A 20025-nucleotide genomic window follows, 5' to 3' on the forward strand; every position below is an offset into this window, starting at 1 on the left:
ATATGCAGAGAGGCAAAATGAAAGCACAAGCGTGAAACATAGAGTATACCCTGAAATGGCTCCCTGCTGAGGTTTTTTGAACTGTGTCTGTCAATAACATCCTTTGAAAATAGGCTAAATTTACATTTTTGCACTTGTAAGTCCTCCTATGTGTGGGGCTTGCATAATTAAAACACATGTTTTCAGAATAAAGGAAAAAAATTCTCCATTTCTTCTTTTTATCTCCTAGTAATAATAGAACAAGGGATTTTGAAGTTCATTTTATGTTTTACACATCATTTCCTGAATGAAGTCTTCCTTGGCCACTTGATCTGAAGAAGTAACCAACACTATCCCATAATCTAATTTGTTTATTTCAGGTCCACTGAGGTGCAGTTTATATACAATAAATTTTTTACATGTGTATGAATTTTGACAAACATACAGTCACATCACTACCACCACCAGCACAGACAAGACAGAGAACATTTTCATCACCCCCAAATTATCTCATGCCCCTTTATAATCTCTGTCCTCTCTCCACCTACAGATCCTGGCAACCACTGATCTTTTCCAGAATGTCATGTGAATGACATCACATAGTATGTAGCTGTTTTAAGTCTGGCTTCTTTTAACTTACTTTTTTTACATGTATCAGTAAACCATTCCTTATTATTGCTGAGCAGTATTCCATTGCATGGATATACTACATTTTGTTTATCCATTCTCTAGTTGATGAGCATTACGGTTGTTTTTGGTTTGGGTGATTATGAATAAATCTGCCATAAACATTCTTGTGCAGTTTTTGTATGGATATATGTCTTCATTTGTCTTCAAATATCATCCAGTATTATTTTCTTGAGAATTATTTTGTTCATTTGTTTGTTTATTGTCAGTCTGCCACCACTAGAATATAAGCTCCAAAAAAGTGGGAGCCTATCTTGTTCTTTGGCATATTCTCCGGCACTAGAACAGTTTCTAACCCATAGTAGTAGGTGCTTGATAAGCATTTGTTGAATTGCTGAATAAATGGATGCATGAAGAGAGGAATAAAGGAATGAATGAATTCTAATAGGTCCTACTGAGTAAACCCAGAATACTGGATTATGGTCTGTGAATCATATTGCTTATTTCCTTTCATGATTAACAGAGTGACTGCAGGAGAACAATGGTTCCAAGCCTAGATGACAAGAGTTTACCCAGGTTTTATGGGGACTCTTAAGGTGGGGGCATTTTTAAAGAAAAACCAAATAAAATTACAACTACAAAATTAGGAAGAGAAGTGGATATTTAAAAACCTTTAGAAATCACGTTATATTTAGAAATATTAATAAATCACAAGTTTAAATAAGCTGGTTAAATTCACAAACATCATAAAATCCAGAAAAAGAACATATTATCTATTAAATAACTGCCTGACACACCTTTGTTATACTTGTTTTCTTAAATATTTGGCTTCACCCTCATTTGTCTCCTTTTAAAATGACATTATTTGGTAAAATCCCTTTCTATAGAGAAAACAGAAGGAGATCAGTCTTCTAGCATGATTGATTTAAATTGGCTTTTTATTAATGAGGGATTAGAAAACCTTTCTTTTGTTGTACTGAACCGAGCATAGAAAGTCAACACCAAGACAAAAGTATGCCAAATTGCAGGTCTTTATTGCTGGTGGCCACACAGGAATCGAGTCTCTGCAACCCGTGGCTCCGAAAGGAGGGTGTCAAGACCTTTTATACCCATAAAACCACCTCGGGAGTGAGGGTGAGGGGCGGAGGTAGGGGTGAGGGGCTTCAGACATTCCAAGGGCTAGTGGATTCTGTAAATCACCTCCTGGGCGGAGATGAGGGTGAGGGGCTCCAGACATTCCAGTGGATTCCTGGGTGAAGATGAGGGTGAGGAGCTCCGGACATTTCGAGCTACAAGGGACTTTTGACACTCTGATTGTTACTTAAGTGGTTCACAAAAGTCAAGATAAGCATTTGTTTACACATTGTCTGGGTAGGGTGGAAATTACAGTCCTTAATTACTTATTACAAGTCACAGGGGCCAAGATGGTGTGGCTTTGGACTGCTTGCCTGTCACATGTGGGTTACAGAGAGTGGTTTCAACAGAAAACCGAGGTATAGTTGAGGTATGCAGTTTTACGGGGCTTTTACCATGTCACACTTTCAGCTTCATATCTCATTGGCAATGTCATGTATATGTTTAGAATTAACATCAAACTTGAAAAAGCCACTATCAAGTTTCTTTATCTGGACTGTAAAAATCCCAAAGTCTTTCAAATTTTCTTGTGCCTTGAGTAATCTTAAATACTTATTCAACTGATGACTCCTACTAGCCTATTTATCATGGATGTCTTCACATTATGAGTTTTGTGTTATCTCTATCAATGCCAGTATTCTGTGAGTATGCACAACATCTGTGACTTTACACAAATATATTCCCTATTTGTAATTTGGCTACATGTTTCTGCTCTATAAACACAGACATTCATAAATTCATAAATTCATAAATTTAATTCTACTCATATATTTGGATTTAAATCTATCATCTTATTGTTTGATATTCACTGGTCTCACCTGTTTCATAATATTTTTTCCTCCCCTTCTTACTTTCTTTTAAATTAGATATTTTAATTATTCTATTCCCCCCCTCTCTGAGTTGGTTAATTATACAAACTGTTTTCAATTTATTTTAGGGGCTACCCTAGAGTTTACAACAGCATGTAACCTTGACCTATTAGAAGCTGCTATAAATTGAAACTTTCCTACTTCCTGGACAATGCAAAAATTTAATAGGACACTTTTAACTTAATTTAAAATTCCCTCTTGCCTTCTTTTTTTCCTTTTTTTGGTTATTGTGATTCTGTATTTTAATTCTCTCTAGATTTAAAAACCTACATTATTTTTATTGTTTGTACATACTTTACATATACTCAAATATTTACCTTTAGATTTAGATTTAGATTCCACTTATTTACCTTTTCTGTTGCTGTCCATTCCTTCCTGCATCTCTGTGGCTTCATCTGAGTTCACTCTACTTCTCCCCAAAGATCTTCCTTCAGTGTTTCATTTAGTGTACACATTTTTTCCATCTTTGTTTGTCTGAAAGTGTCTTTGATTCATGTGCTTTTTGAAGGCTATTTTCAGTGGGCATAGAATCCTAGATTGTCAGTTCTTACCTTTCAGCACATTACAGTTGCCATTCATTGTCCTCTTACTGTATCTGATGGTCAGATACCAGTTTTATTGTTGCTCCTTTAACAGTATTGATGTTTTTCTCTTGGACTAATTTTAAGATTTTTCTCTTTATTTTTGATTTTCAACAGTATTGCTATGATGTGCTTAGGCATGATTTCCTTTGTATTTCTGCTGCTTGGGGTTCATAGCATTTCCTAAATCTGTGCCCTAAAGATTTTAGTCAGTTTTGGAAAATTCTCAACCATTACAACTTCAAATATTGCTTCTATTTCATTATCTCTTTCCTCTCCTTCTTTGTGCTAGCTACACATAAATAGAATAACTACGGGTTAACTTTAAGCTTTTTTTTTTTTTTTTTTTTTTTTTTGACCGAGTCTTGCTCTGTGGCTCAGGCTGGAGTGTCGTGGTACGATCTCGGCTCACTGCAATCTCCACCTCCTAGGTTCAAGTGATTCTCTTGCCTCAACCTCCTGAGTAGCTGAAATTACAGGCATGCGACACCATGCCCAGCTAATTTTGTATTTCTAGTAGGGACAGAGTTTCTTCATGTTGGTCAGGCTGGTCTTGAACTACTGACCTCAGGTGATTTGCTCACCTCGGCCTCCCAAAGTCCTGGGATTGCAAGTGTGAGCCACCATGCCTGGCTAACTTTAAGCTTTTAAGGTGTTTTCCCCTTTGGTTATCTTTGCTTTTACTAAGGCAGGCAATTTCATACTAGAGTCAGACTGCTGTTACCAAGAAGTATTTTAAGCACAATTTCATGTCACCATTTTACCATGTCCCATAAATTTCCTACTCTCTTTTTTGTATTTGCCATTCTTTTTTGTCTCACTGTACTTCAGTCTGGCCATTTTCAGTTCTCTAGTCCTCTTTTCAGCTGTGTCTAGGCAGCTTCTGAAGCTTCCATTTAATTCTTCATTTCAGTTATTATAGATTGCATTTTCATTTTGTTCCATCTCGAATTTCTTAAATTAGTCCAAATATATTTTAAAATACCCTTCTGGTAACTCTAACATGTAGAACCTCTGTCAACCTGTTTCTATTTATGTCTAAAGAATTGTAGATAATTTGAGGCTCTAGATGGTATAATCTTCTCGAAGAGATTAGCTTTTACTTCTTGAAGGTAATTAGGAAGTGACATTACATCTGATGCAGTCAAGGGATTGAACAGATTGGAGGGTAGGCTTTGGTCTTTGTGAGAGTTGGTCTATTTCTGGTTTTCCCCTGTCACTGAGGCTTACCCCTTTGGGCATATCAACTAGAAGCCTGAGGTGTTAACCTGGGCTTCTCTCCTTGGTGGGCCCTGGACTCTACTTATTTTCCCCCTTCATCCTAAAACTGCTGGAAGCTCAGCTCAGCTCAGCTCTCACTTTCTCTGCTACTGCTTGACATTTGGTTAAGGCCTTAAGGGGGAAATGATGTGGAATAACAACTTCATGTTTTTGCACTCATTTCTCTCCAGGATTTTGGACTTTCATATCCCTATTACCTTGGTATTTTTCTGATGCCTTCAAATAAATTTTTCTAACTTTTCATCCCAAGATGGTTGGTCAGCAACAAACAAGTTTGCCATTATCAAAAAGAGAAAATCCCATACTACTATCTCCCTAACGACCTGATCTACTGCCCTTGAAACTACACGCATCCCAGTTTCTTTAAGGAGGCATTCAGAGCTACCTATTCAGGCCTGTGGCATCAACATTCACAGCCTCAAATTATCTCAGCAATTTTGAGTGAGAGAAGTGAGTTCTGGCTAACGTCAAAGTGAGTAAGTCAGGAATCTCAACTGATGCCTGCAGCAGTGGACATTGCCAAGCATGTAGGTACATTAAAGCCTCTGGGATCTTTAAACTAAGCCAGCACTCTTAGCCCCAATAAGCAGGAGCTACAGATGACATTTCACTATTCAATGATTGCTAACAGCTAAAATTTCATGGGAAGGAAAGAGCCAGAATGTTCCTAAGGTACATTTCTTTAAACTTCACATCTTTAAAACTTTTTATTTCTTTGTCTTCTTTCTCTTTTTTAATACTGTTTTTGTATTGTACTCAGACCAGCTGGCCAGTGGTGATAGCTAAAGGTTACATGAGAAAGAAATAGGGGGAAAATGCAAAATTTGTCACATAAAGAATTTATTTTCCAATGTGAGGAGAATTTTCTGTGACAATAATGTGTCTGTGTGACTCCTTTCTTCATGCTGTCTACATATAAATAGAATAACTACAGGTCAACTTTAAGCTTTTCAACGTTTCTTTTTTCCCTTTGGTGGTGGTGATTTTTTAATTAAGCTGGGCTATTTCATGCTAGCCACAGGCCTCTGTTATGAGAAATACAATCTTAAAACAATAGAAAATTATTTAAAAAACAAAATCACAGTAGTTACCCGGTGAGTACGTATGGGAAGTACTTACTTCTTTTTAAATAAATGGTGATCAAAACAGATTTCTAAGAATTTCATTATTATCTTTGCTTCTCCCTTTACACTTTAGGTGATTGGAAACATCATAGAAAAACAGGAAAATCAGAATTTGGCATTGTTTCTTTTCTAGATTGTGAACAGAAGTGAAATTGAAGGTTAAAATGATGATTTAAGGACTACATGTACTGCGGGATCAAGACAAGTACAGTCAATATTTAGTTTTAAGTATTCTCTACTTGTGCTTTAAAAAGACCCGAACATCTAAACTGCTATAGGTAAACATAAAAATCTCTGCTGACTTGGGGATCAAGAGACCCAGGTCTAGTCTTGGTTCTCAGCTAACTAGCTGTGAGACCTCTCAGGGCCTCAGTCTCTGGTCTCAGTCTCCTCTTCTATGACCTCTAAGTTTTATATTCCATAGTTACATATGAAACAGGTTTGTAATTAGGCGTAGACTCATTTGTCTGTACCATGATAGCAGCACTTTATATGCTGACCTAGCAGCATCTTTTCTAAGAGTTCTTCATAAAGTCAGATGTAAATATTCTTATACGGTTCATTAAGGACTTTTCCTAAATGTATCTTGCTTCCCCAGTCAGATTCCAAATTCTCAATGGCCAGGGACTTTTATATCCATAGTGCCAAGCAGAGCCTGAGATGCCAAATTAGTACTAAAATGTGCTGTTAGAATAAGCATTTTGAGTGATGAGTGCTTAGTACTAAAAGAGCAAGGACAGGGGTCAGTGGCCTATTGTCTTCATTATCACAAATTAGTAAGTCGAACAGGTGGTGCTGTGTGAGATGGAAAATGAGCTTACCTCTGTTTAAAGTAGGAACCAACAACCTTGGTGTGGACAGGCAGAGAAGAACAGAAACGATAAAACTTTTGGCAAACTTTGCCTGTGACATTTTAGGCTTTGTGGACCATACAGTCTCCATTGCAATTCTGGAGTCAGGATTCACTAAGTCTCCTCAATTCTACCCTTCCTTGTAGGGTGAAATCTGCCACAGACAATGTGTAAGCAAATAGACATGGTGATGATACAATAAAGCATTATTTATGTACCTTGAACTTTGAATTTTATGAGGTCTTTACATCTCAAAATATTCTTCTTTTGATTTTTTTTCTCAACAATTTTAAATGCAAAAACCATTCTTAGCTCAGGGACCATATAAAAACAGGCAGTGGACCAGACTTGGTCAATGGGTCTTAGTTTACTGTCCCTGATACAGAGTGTGCATGCTTTCTGGGGTGGTTCTTCAGCAGTGAGAATTTCCTATTTGATTGGAGTGGGACCTAGGGGAATCCACGACCCCTTTTCGGTTAGCGAGGACAGACTTCCTAAGGAATATTATAAAGAAGAGACATACATCTGTGTGATGTTTCAGGGTTTTGAGGCATTGTCATGTCATGAACAGTAACTTTTTAGATCATTTGGAATCCTTATTATTATCTCTGTTTTTAGATGGTGAAATGAGGGTTCTACATCACATGATTAGAAAACAGTAAAATGGAGAATCAAGCCAAAGTCTTTAAGCCAATTGTTTTTTCCAGCATGACCTGGGTCCTGTGTGATGCTAATAGCTGTTTAAATGAAATAAATGAGGGAGTTTTAAATGGAGGTTTAGCTGGATTCCAATTTCCGTGGGTTGCAGACATGATGGCAGGGCCTGGTAAATTGTTCACTGGGGAAATAAAGGTGTAAATAGATGCTTTTCGCCACCTCCTTTTAATGTTTCTCCCTCATTCAAAGTGCTGCTTTCTCTAAGGTCTTTTCATTATAGGCTCATGTGAACTAGTTGCCTCAAAATTGTCAAAAAGAGGAATTGAGTTTGGGAGAATCACTTCTTTGGTGGAGTAAGTCAGGCTAATAAGCTGGTATCCAGAGTGATTTGGCAGTAAGAGGGCTTGAGAGGAGTGTGTGTGGCTAGGAGCATGGCAGGGGAGGAGTGGGTTGTCCTGAGCATCTTGAACCCATTTCTTTATCTGAAAGTAAGCCATTACAGGCCAGACAAATTGGATGAATAGTTCTTGATTTTTAGTTATTATTATTTATTTATTTCATAAATAAAGTAGGCAGAAAATGAACAAGACCTAGAACCTACTCTTAAGAAACTGGTACTCCTGTTATTCAGGGTACATCAGCCTTCTTAATTTCAGAAATGGGATGAGCAAAAATGTTACTGAGTGTCCAGGGTTTATGCTTTGTTTGAACTCTTATGTACCTAGTACAGGACCATGCAAAAGTAGCTGCCTAAGATATGCTTTATATTTGTATTTGTATATGCTAGAGATGTTACTTTTTGGGAATTAGAGGGTGCTTTATGTCATTTAATCATGATGTGTTGCACTGAAGCTAATTGTAGGAAGAACCTGTGAAAGCAGGGATGTTGCCCTCTAGCAAGCACCAGGGTTCTTTGAAAAGTCATGGTGCCCAGAAGCATGTGCAGAGCACTGCCTGTTGGCTAGAAGGGTCTTGGGCATCTGTGTGAAACTGGGAGATGTGTATGCTATAGATCATTAAGAAAAGATACAGAATCGTATGCTCTCAATTCTGTACAAAAGACAAAAGGAAAAAATTGGAAGGAAATATATCAAAACATGACATGCAAAACTTACAGATGATTGTTTGTTTTTAGAATTCTCTACTGCCTAAGTTTTTACAATAAGCTTTTTGTAGTTTGGTAATAACTTTTTAAAATGAAAAATGTCCTTCAGAATAGCTAAATGCCTCTTAACAACCTTCCTTATTGATACTTTTGCTGACTCAAAGCAACTATTTCAGTGAGTTTTTGTTTGTTTGTTTGTTTGTTTGTTCGTGTTTTGAGACAGCGTCTCACTCTGTCACCCAGGCTGGAGTGCAGTGGCGCAGTCTCAGCTCACTGCAACCTCTGTTTCCCAGGCTCAAGCGAGTCTCCTCCCTCAGCCTCCTGAGTAGCTGGGACCACAGGTGCCTGACACCAAACCCAGCTAAGTTTTTTTTGTATTTTTTTAGTAGAGACGAGGTTTCACCATGTTGGCCAGGCTGGTCTCAAACTCCTGACCTTGTGATCCCCCACCTCAACCTCCCAAAGTGCTGGGATTACAGGCGTGAGCCACTGCACCCGGCCTCAATGCAACTATTTCAGTTATTTCTTAAGATACCTCTCAAGTTGCATGATAACAAGCTTAAGAACTATTTCATCTTTCTTCCCTTTCTTCCTTTCTTGCTGTTTCTTTTTTTTCTTCTTAAAATTATATTGGGGTAAAACATAGATAAAAAAAATTTGCCATTGTAACCATTTTTAAGTGTTTAGTTCGGTGGCAGTAAATACATTCATAGTGTCATGCAACTGTCACCATTGTCCATCTCCACAACTTTCTTCGTCTTCTGAAACTGAAGCTTTATGCCCATTAAGCAATAACTCTCCTTATTTTTGTCATTTTCTTTTGTTTTCTTTCTTTTGTTTTATTTATAAATTTTGAGGGGGATCACATTTAGTACAGCACTATTATTCATAGTGGGGAGAAATTCAAAAGCATTAAGTTTGAAGAGATGTTTGAATTTGATCTATGTGACTTGGGGCAAATCACTTTATAAGCTTCAGTTTCCTGATCTTTAAAATGGGGAGAGGAGCATCTACTTTTAATGTATCACAGGACTGTTGTAATTTTTGTAATGATGTAATTGAGTAATATGTGTTGACGTCTTTATGATATCTTAGAATTCTTAGTCAAAAGAGTGAGTGCACCATTAGCATGACCGCTATTTATGTTCATAAGAGAACCAAGAGGTTGTTGCAGAAACCTTGACCAGTTGACATTCTGGTGGACTGTCTTTCCTTTTAGGGAAATACAATAATAACCATTTTTTTTTTTTAATCAAGCTTGTCCAACCTGCAGCCTATGGACCACATGTGGCTCAGGATGGCTTTGAATGTGGCGCAACACAAATCCATAAAGTTTCTTAAAACATTATGTGATTTTTTTTGCTATTTTTGTTTTTTAGCTCATCCATTATCATTAGTGTATTTTATACGTGGCCCAAGACAATTCTTCTTCCAGTGTGGCCCAGGGAAACTGCAAGATTGGGCACCCCTGATTTAAATAATGCTGTTTTTCAAAGTGGGTTTGAAAAATTTAGCTCATTTAACTCCTCATCATAGTAAGTAAGGTTGGTATCTTTAGTTCTGTTTCGCAGATGAAGAAAATGGAGGCGTGAAAATCTTGCAGTTTAAGGTATGGACTCAGGAGCTAGATGCTTTCTGTTTAAACCCTAGCTCTTCCACTTGCTAGCTGTGTGACCATGTTGCTTAGCCTCTCAGTGCCTTCATTTCTTCATGTGTTAAAAAAAAAAAAAAGATGACAATAGTAATACCTATCTTTTAGTATTGTTCTGTAGAAGCATGGGGGGAAAGCCTTCTCTAATTCTTGAAAAGTGTTGAGAACTTTGTGCTAGGCACACAGTGAGTACTATATAAGTTTTTGCTAAATAACAAAAAATAAAAAGAAACTGAGACAACATGCTTTCACAAATATAGGTAATCATAGAAGTGGGACTAGAGCACAGGGCTCCTGGTCTTCATCTGTTCCCTCTCTCCTTGTCTTGGGCTCCTGTGCCATATGGTGATGCCTCCCCAACACTGCCAGGATCAACCTCCTGGGCCAGTGGTCCCAGTGAGCTGTAAAGTTGGGTCACCATTTTGCCATTTATAAAACCTCTCCCAAACATTTATTTAAATCTGTCTAGTGCTGTTAAATTTTTATAATTAGACACAGTGACTCATATGCCATGATGATATTTTTGAGCTGTAATGATTCTTATTTTGGAAAAAAAATGATAGTGCATTTTATTATGATAATTTAGAAATTCCATTTTTATCCTTAATGATTTGAAATATATTTAAAAACTAAAAATTATCTTGGATATTTCGTTTTCTCTATATATATGTTTGATAAACTGACCAGATCAGGAGAAAAAATGTACATAGTAGTGGTGTCCATATCGTCTGGCACACCTCTGAGGTCACTTACAGACCTGGGCTTCCTGTGTTTCTCTGATCAAGGGTAATCTCTGGCCAAGGAAAGGTTTGGGGCAGGCTGAAGTGCCCTGGAATTACCACTCCCAGACAATTCTCAACCAGAGATGAGAGTTGGTGACTAACCACCCCACTCTCCTCATCCTTTGGGGACACAGTTCTGTAATGTGTTTACTGTGTTCTCTCAGGGCATTCACAGTAAGAATGTGCTCCAGTTATGCACTGTAGTGTCCTTTATTGGCTTTTCCCACGTCCCTGTGCTTACTGGCATCCCATTCCAAATAAATCTCTTGCACCTAAATCCTTGCTTCAGGGTCTGTTTGGGGGTGAATGACAATTTGCAAAGGCAATTTATGATCCTGAGTCTATTATATCTTCCATGTAGAGCATGGTTGATTTTTCTTTGTCATTGTGATTTTTTCCCCTGTTCTCTGTGTATCTTCTTTGCTACACAGTAGAGTAATTGCAGGCTGTGTCTAACTACAATTTGCAAATGGGATTTTGAAATGTTTTTCAAACATTTTGGCTCATAAAATTTTAACAAGTTATAAATATATGTTCTTCTCTCCATAACATTTTTGAGGAATGAACAATGTGTGCCAGGATGTTTGCACACCTACTGAAATTTACTGGATTACTACTTTCCTTTGTCATTTTAAACATATCCACTGGCAACTGTAATATTTCATCCTGCATATGCCCTTCTGATGGGCTCCCTTACAGGATTAGCATTGAGCTTTTAAATTGGATCACTCTGCTGAAACTTGTTTTTAGCCCAAGGGTGAATAGTTGCCTAACTTCTTATGAGAAAGCGCCGTAAGATGTCCAACAACTAATTGCATCTCTCTTTCCATTTTATCCCTAAGCCTCTACATCCCTCATATCCCAGGATCAGTACCTTCCCAAAGTCAGTAGCTCTTTCTCTAGCCTTATTCCAGCCTGCTGTTTCTAGTACTCCACTGGTGCCATTTTTCACCTTAGCTCTAAGGTCAAGGTCTCACTCAGATGACCCCTGCTGGCCCTGAAGCCTCTGAATATTTTAAAGAGCCCAGACACTACTCTAGGCCTCAGGCCATAGGGAACTGCAAGGCATATATATGGGGGGTGAAAAAAACCCTTGAAACCTTAGCTAAATTCTCTGGAAAGTGTCTTCTGGGACAATGAACCCCCAAAGTGAAGTTCACATGCTCCCGGAGAGGTGTGACCTGATCTAACAGGTAAGGGAGGAAAGTACCAAAACCTCTATTTATATTGATTTTTATTAAAATATAAGGATGAATTAAACATGAATAATATGTAGAATTCAAATTGAGGCTCATCCCCTCAATGACTTCATGTCATAGGATTCCTTGTCACGTGTGGCTCAGGCAGCAGGAGTGGATGGCCCACCATCTAGAAGGCTCAAATAGGACACCCTTACTCCTCTTTGAACTTTTAACTTAAGGGAAGGCATTGCGACTGATGTGTATTGTGTGTAATTTAGTTTTGATTACAATAACCTCCTCAAATGGGCAAGTGGCTTAAAAATATTTCTGCTGAAACAAAATAGAACAAAACAAAACCCCACAGATTGTAGATGGTATTAAAATTGCAAACTCAAGAGACTAATATGAATATAACAGAAAAGACACTTCCCTCATTCATGGTATAGGCTCTAATCAGATATGACACATTAAATCATACCATAGTTATAATAAAGCTTTAATGATGGCAAAAGATTCACTGTCAATAAACTAGGATAAAATATTTAACCAAAAATATTTAAAATAGTTTTTAAAATTTTATTTTTGTTAGCTTATCATTTACAAATTCTACATTTTAGCATATATTTACCCCCTGACTTGTTTATGAACTCTTGTGTAAACCTACCCACATTCGGCAATGACCATTTCCTAGATTTTTTTTCTTTCTTTCTGTGTGTATGTTGTTGTGTTTTTGTTTTGCTGAGCTTTGGAAATTAAGGTACAAACATCCTCACATTTCACCCCTAAATATTTCAGTGTATATTTCCTGAGAACAAGTGTAGTCTTCTATACAATCCAATGCCACCATCACATTTAATGAAATTAACAATAATTCCTGGCAACATAGAATGAAATTATACATAATATATTAGTACAGTAGTACATATATATAATTTATACATTAACATACATACAATGTAGGTATATGTTCAATTTGTTATTACTTGCTTAGTTAAAGCTCTATTCTTAAAGAATTTTTAAAGAAAAGGAGTTAGTATACTTCTCTACGTGCCCCCAACTCTGCCTCCAACCTCCCATCACCCTTACTCCAGCTTTCTCTTTAGCGTCAGAGTAAACTGACAAGGTCCAGATCAATGTGTCTGCAGGGAACTGGCCCAACTTGTGTTGCTAGATGGAATATAATTTTTGGTCTTTTCTTCTCTTCCTCATCTCTTCTGTCTTCTCCCCTTTCCTCTCCTCTCCTCCTCTCCCTTGCCTACTTCTCTCCTATCCTCCAATTTCCTTTCTTTTTCTCTTGTTCCTTTTTTTCCTCTTCCCCTCCTTCCATCTCTCTATCTCCCCAGTAATTCTGCTCTTTTCCTTTTAGTCCCTCAGGCTTTCCTGCCCATGTGTGACAGCAGGAAAATTGGGGAATTATTTATTTAATTGCCCTTTTGCCCTTCACCCCTCCACACCCTGCTGATCACACACTCAGACCTGTGAGCTATAAAGCTGAAAGCTTGTTCCCTCCATGCAGGGACAGAAATTCTCTCCTGCCCCATATTACTGCTCTCTTTTTTTTCCTATCCTGGTGGGAAAAACTAGAGTTTCACCCCTCTCCAACCCTTTACCTCTCCATGTTGAGCCAAAAGCAAATCCCAAGACATTTCTTTTCCCTAGCTTAGCTTCTGCAGTCTCTGTAAATCATAGAGGTTTTCCAAGAAGTTGGTGCTCACACACAAATTAAAGCAATGAAGAAAAGGAGCCAAACGATGGAGGAATGCCAGAGTAAACAATCAACCTGAAGACCCCCAAACATTAGTACTCCCTAAACACAACAAGCCACCAAAGTTGTAGAACGTCCTTGCCCTCCTTCCTTTGTTCATTCCTACAGGAGAATCCCTTTTGACTCTTCCTTAGCTGCTCTAACAGCATGTGGCTTTACTCCATTTCTCCCCATTCTTCCCTCATTGATGTTGTCAATATTACTTGCAATGACCACAGGGACTCCTTATTCCTTTCTTTATAGGTTCCTCAAAAGCTTGAGGCTAAGAATTCCAAGTCCCCTGTGGAGGGTAGAATAGAGAAGTGGGATGTGAGTTCTGTGTGTTCACTCAGTGTTGCACCTCAGCTCTTAAAGTAATGGAGAATGTAATACCCAATACTTTCTAGCTATTTTGTTAACATATCCGCACAAGCTCCTTGCCAGTAAAGAATTGTCTCTTGTTCATGGATAAGAATACTGAAGCGCAGAGTCCACAGTTCATCAAAGACCATACAACTAGTTGGTAGAATCACCACTAGGAACCATGTCTCTTGATCCTAGGTCTGCATTGGAGCCCAGAAGAAACTAGAGTATATTAAGAAGGGGTGAAAAGGAGCTTTGGAGATATTTATCCTGGAGAAAACATAAAAGCATAACTGCAATCTGTTACATACTTAAAGATAACAGTTGGATGGGCACCAAAGACCAGTAAGTTCTCCATTTGTGGAGTAATAGCTCTGAGAGATAAGATTCCATTGCTCTGGGTTACAATCATCATACAAGCCAGCTAATAATTTCCTCACTTCTTCAAAAAAATTATTGGTGCTATTCTCAGGAGAAAATAAAGCTGCTGTTTAATAGTTTTTGCCAAATCTCATTAGGTAGAATTCTAATTTTAAGGCAGGCAATGTGTCAGTTACCCTAGAGACCATTTAGTTCATTTAGTTATCTTCTTTACCTCAGTATTCTCCACATAGTATACATTTGGATTGCAATTGAGATTTAAAAGTATTGTAGTGCAACAATTTCTACAGACTTCAGTAGGTAATTATGGACAAATAAGGGCTGAAATGCTGGATTCTTAAAAATAAACAAACTGCCCATATTTGAATAAAAGACATACCTTTCTGTGGGCGAAGGTTTCCAACCCTGAGTGTGGGAGCCAGCTACTTCTACTTGCCAAGAATCTCTTTGACACATTAATCTTGCCACAGAGAACATTTTTTGACCTTTCCAATGTTTGCATAAGAAAAATGAAGCACAGATGTTTTCAGAAGTGGGAAACAATTGTTTGTGCCCCATATTGTCAGAGGATTGAATTTGTCTGTCTATTGAAGAACGATTTTTACTGACTTAGTGTGTAAAAGGGAAATTTCTCTCTCTCCTTTGTGAGAAGTTGGAAATAAGAGACACATCGGCAAGTCACATATAAATCATCAATTAATTAGCAAGTATTTGCTGAGTCCCTACTTTGAAATAAATGATTTGCAGAGCAAGGAACCTGGGGCATTTTTAGTGAGACAGAAAAAGGGAAGAGGAGAGGATGTAAGCTTCTGAACCTCAGGAAACTTAAGAAAAAGTCAGGTAGAAAAGACACGCCTGTAGAATGTAAATTAGTATAAACACTATGAAGAACAGTTTGGAGGTTCCTCAAAAACCTAAAAATAGAGCTAACATATGATCCAGCAATCCTGCTGGGTATATACCCAAAAGAAAGGAAATTAGTATATCTAAGAGATATCTGCACTGCCATGTTTGTCGCAGCACTGTTCACAATAACCAAGATTTGGAAGCAACCTAAGTGTCCATCAACAGATGATTGGGTAAAGAAAATATGGTACACATACCCAGTGGAGTACTATTCAGCCATAAAAAAAGAATAAGATCCTGTACAACAACATGGATGGAACTGAAGATCATTATGTTAAGTGAAATAAGTCAGACACAAAAGATAAACATTGCATGCTCTAATTCATTTGAGAGATCTAAAAATGAAAATAATTGAATTCATGGACAGAGAGAGGAGAATGATGGTTATCAGAGGCTGGGAAAGGTAGTGGGTTGGGGGAGGTAGTGTGGTTAATGGGTACAAAAAGTAGTTAGAATGAATGAATAGAACCTACTATTTGTCAGCACAACAGTGTGACTATAGTCAATAGTAACTTAATTATACATTTTAAGATAACTTAAAGAATATCATTGGATTGCTTTTAACACTAAGGATAAATGCTTGAAGGGATGGATAACCCATTCTACATGATGTGATTATTAGGCATTGCATGCTTGTACCAAAACATCTCATGTACCCCATAAATATATATACCTACCATATACCTACAAAAATTTAAAAAAGAAAGAAAATACACACTCCTAGAAAACTAGCAAACAATTCAAGGTAGTGTATAATAAGCAGAAAATGAGAGGAGTTGATAATCTTGTCATAAAAGTCACATAGGTTGGGAGAAAGAATGGGAACAGTTAAGGCCTGGATTGTTCAGCAAAAGCTTCATCAAGATGATACTTAAACTGAAATTTGGAAGGATTTGATTTAGATGAATCAAGAATCTGGGATTGGGCATGATGAAAGGGGGGAAACAGAAAAGTAATGGGAAATTTAGGAATGAGACATAAACTAGCCTATCTCTTGAGTACAATGGAAAGTTGACAGCTCATTCTTTCAGAGGGTAGCAACTGGGGATGATTTATGCAAAATGATCTTGGAAATAAATCTGGTGATAACTTTAAAGGGTTACCGCATATAATTGTTTTAGATGAGGTTCTTTTGTTGGCAAAGAACAGAAGCCACTCAAACTAACTCAAGTAAAAATGAGATGGTAGTATTGTAAAATTATAAAACGAGATCTCTTGTACATTTAAAATTAGTACATAAGCCAGAAACCATACCCTCTGTATGACTTAGAGCCACATTATCTCAACTTCTCCTCTTATGCCTGCCTCATTCTTTTTCTCTTAGTCCATTTACTCTGCTTATTCATCTTCTACATGTTTAAATATGGCTGTTCTGATCTTTTCCTTGACAACAAAATCTTGTATTTCCAGCATCTATTACTAACTACCTATATTCTCTCTATTTTTCTGGTTAAATGCTTAAGAGAAAGAGGAAACTCTTTAGTAGCTAGCCAGGCAGTTCATTGGCTGGTTTAGATCTGGTATCCACTCCAGTCCAACCAGCCATTGCTCCTAAACAGGAACTACCCAGTGGTGTCTCCCTGCATTGGGAGCTCTGGGCAGAGCAACCTAGGCCAGAAGAGGAAATAGACTGATATGCTCCATCCTACTCAGAACCATTAGACTTGCAGGGAACATTTCGTATGTTCTATATACATTTGAGAAACATCTGGTCTATGTCTCTGCCTCTAGGAAGAATTTACCTAAAGCTCTCTTCTGAAGGAACTATGGTGTTCTGAAAAACATTGGTTCTAGATTGAATGTGGACTCTACCACCTCTTAAACTGAGCTTCAATTTCCCATCTGCAGAATGGAGATAATAATGTCTACCTATTGGAGTTCTCTGGAATATTAATGAGATATATAGATTCTATTCCCTGCTTGGAAAAAGGCAAGAGCTTAGTAAATGGGATTTCTTTCATTTATTTGATATGTTATGAGCATACCATAAAAGAAAATTGTTTGCAATACATTTCAACTTATTTTTAATTGCACAAGTGATATATGAATATGTCAATACTTTAAGGCAAATACTAGACGTTATCTTATTTCACTGGTAAATAATTTAGCATGTATCTTTTATAAACAAGTTCTTTTAAGAAACAGCCACAATACCATTATCACACTCAATACATTAAAAATAATTCTTTAATATCACCAATAGTACATTTATATTTGATTTTCTTCAATATTTGTTTCACAAATATCTTTTTATCATTGGTTGATTTGATTCAAAATCCAAAAGGAGCCTACATATTGCATTTGGTTGGTATGTCTTATACATTTCAGTCTGTAACATTCTCCCTCCTTTTATATGCCATTTATTTGTTGAAAAAAATGAGGTAATTATTCCTGCAGAATTTTCCAATTCAGAATTTGGCTGATTGTATCCTCATAGCATCATTTAGCAGGTTATTCTATCACCATTTTCCTGAAGACTGGCACATAAATCTAGGGGCTTAATTAGATTTAGATTCAAATTATTTTTCTAGTAAAACTATAAATGTTTATACTGTATATTTTTTAAGTTGTGAAATTAAAAGGGCAACTCAATAGTTCCTATGGTATTTTGCACCTAGAAAGACAAGATTCCTAACAGAGAAGGAAGTAAGCCATTTACCCTGATTTCTGACTGAGTTAATCACCTTTACTCAGAGATTTAGTGGTAATCATGACTGCTATCTGCCAGAAAATGTATATAGAAGTCATAGTTATCATTTTATCTCTAAAAAATTTATTAGAGATATCTCTAGTCCTATGCATCTTTGGCTGAAGATGTTCACATACCTTTAATTAAAGATACCAATTTCTTGCCTACATTCCACGCTAGGAAAATGTTTAAAATGGCTAATGAATAAAGAAGATACTAGAGGAAAATAGAACTTTCTTTTAAATTTTTATTTGTATTTGTTTAAAATTAAAGCAAACACAGATCCATTGAAGCAGGACTGTAGTGTTGTTCTGGAATGTTGAGGCTTGGGGTTGTCTAATAAATAATAGCCTTCTCTTCACTACCTAATTTGAGAACAGAGAGATAGAAAAAGAAATCAGAGAGACATAAATATAAAAATAGTTGCATCTACATCTGCTAAAGCTGTTTCAGGAATGTAACTCAAGTCTATAGCAATAATGGACTTGCAGACACTCTCTTATCTTCTATATTAGCTATATTAGACTTGCCATTCTTCTAGACAGGGTCAGTTAAACAACCATAGGCCTCCCTGAGCCCAATGTACAAGCCAGGTTCTCTTTCCCAAACTTGCCACTGAATAATTCATTCCCCCTTCCCTGGTAGGAGGAGGAAAGTGAGGGAGGAGTCAGGGTGCAGCCAAGAGTGGTAAACCAATGGAGGTCTAATCAACATGAAAACAAGTGGAAATAAGTATTCCTCTTCCCTGAAATCCATGATATAAAAGAGTATCATAGGTAGAACCCAGTTTAAACACAGGATTGTCAGCAATAAAGACCTTCACATGTAGTTGGTCTCAACTCATATCAACTTCCACACTATAGTAGCTTATGTTCAATTGAACAAACTTTCGTGGAGTGCAAATCACAGTGCTGGCAGATTCCAAGATGGAAAAAGACATACGCTTTGCCCACCAAAGGCTCATCCTCTAGTGGGTTCTCAGACAGGTGTACACAAGATAATTGTGCCTTATCTTGTGGCCCACTGTGCTAGAAACTGTATGAGGAGTGTGCAGACATGGAGATGTGCTGCCCAGACCTCCCTTGAAGAAGAGACTTGCCCAGCTGCAGGAAGTGTGGTTATCTGAAGCCTCCAATTACAAGCTCTTTCAGAGTCCACTTCAGCTTTCAAGCTGTGATCATGTTCTCTTGGGTGGTTCCTTCCCAGTGACTGAGCCAGGTAGTAACTGAGATCACATTCTTCTTAGGATGACCCCATGCAATTACTAAGCAAGGTGATTATACATGGGCCTGGAAATTTCTACCCCAAGCAGGACTTCCCCATTGGGTAATCTTTGCTTCTAAGCTTCCTATTGGGCTGGTACAGAATGAGCAGCTGTCCCAGTTTGCTTGAACTGAGATATTTCCCAGGATGTAGGACTTACCATGCTAAAACTGGAAAATTTCCAGGCAAACCAAGATGTTTAGTAACTCTCACTGGTGTAGACCTTTTCAGGTCTACCTTAAGGACTTACAGCTCCCTCTTCCTATTCTACTTCCTCCCCTTTTTCCTTTCATAGCTATTTCTCCTCAATAAAAGTTATACTTCTTACTTCATCTCAGTGTCTGCTTCCCAGAGTACTCAACTGAGGACATGGGCACAAATAGCTCACAAACCAGGAAGAACCTACATACTTCAAGAGAAGATAAGGCTGAGATTAGGAAGGCAAGGGAAAAATCAATTAGAAAATTACAGGGATTCTTCTGGGTATGACTTTTTCAGGGTATCATTTATTATGCATCCTTTGAAAAAGAAAAGAGGTGGCTGGGTGCAGTAGCTCACGCCTGTAATTTCAGCACTTTGAGAGGCCAAAGCAGGTGGATCACCTGAGGTTGGGAGTTTGAGACCAGCCTGACCAACATGGGGAAACCCTATCTCTACTAAAAATATCAAAAATTTAGCAGGGCATGGTGGCGCATACCTATAATCCCAGCTACTTGGGAGACTGAGACAGGAGAATCACTTGAATCTGGGAGGCAGAGGTTGTGGTGAGCCTAGATCACGCCATTGCACTCCAGCCTGGGCAACAAGACAAGAGCTGGGCAACAAACTCCGTTTTGTTGTTGTTGTTGTTTTTTTTT

General features: G+C 37.7%; 1 protein-coding gene across 1 annotated transcript in view; it reads left to right on the plus strand.

Annotated features, from left to right (window-relative positions):
- The window catches only part of GRPR (gastrin releasing peptide receptor), a 35287-nt gene that overhangs the window by 7525 nt on the left and 7737 nt on the right, over window positions 1–20025 (plus strand). The window lies entirely within an intron of this gene.

Source organism: Saimiri boliviensis, chromosome X, assembly GCF_048565385.1.
Source record: "Saimiri boliviensis isolate mSaiBol1 chromosome X, mSaiBol1.pri, whole genome shotgun sequence".
NCBI lineage: Eukaryota > Metazoa > Chordata > Mammalia > Primates > Cebidae > Saimiri > Saimiri boliviensis.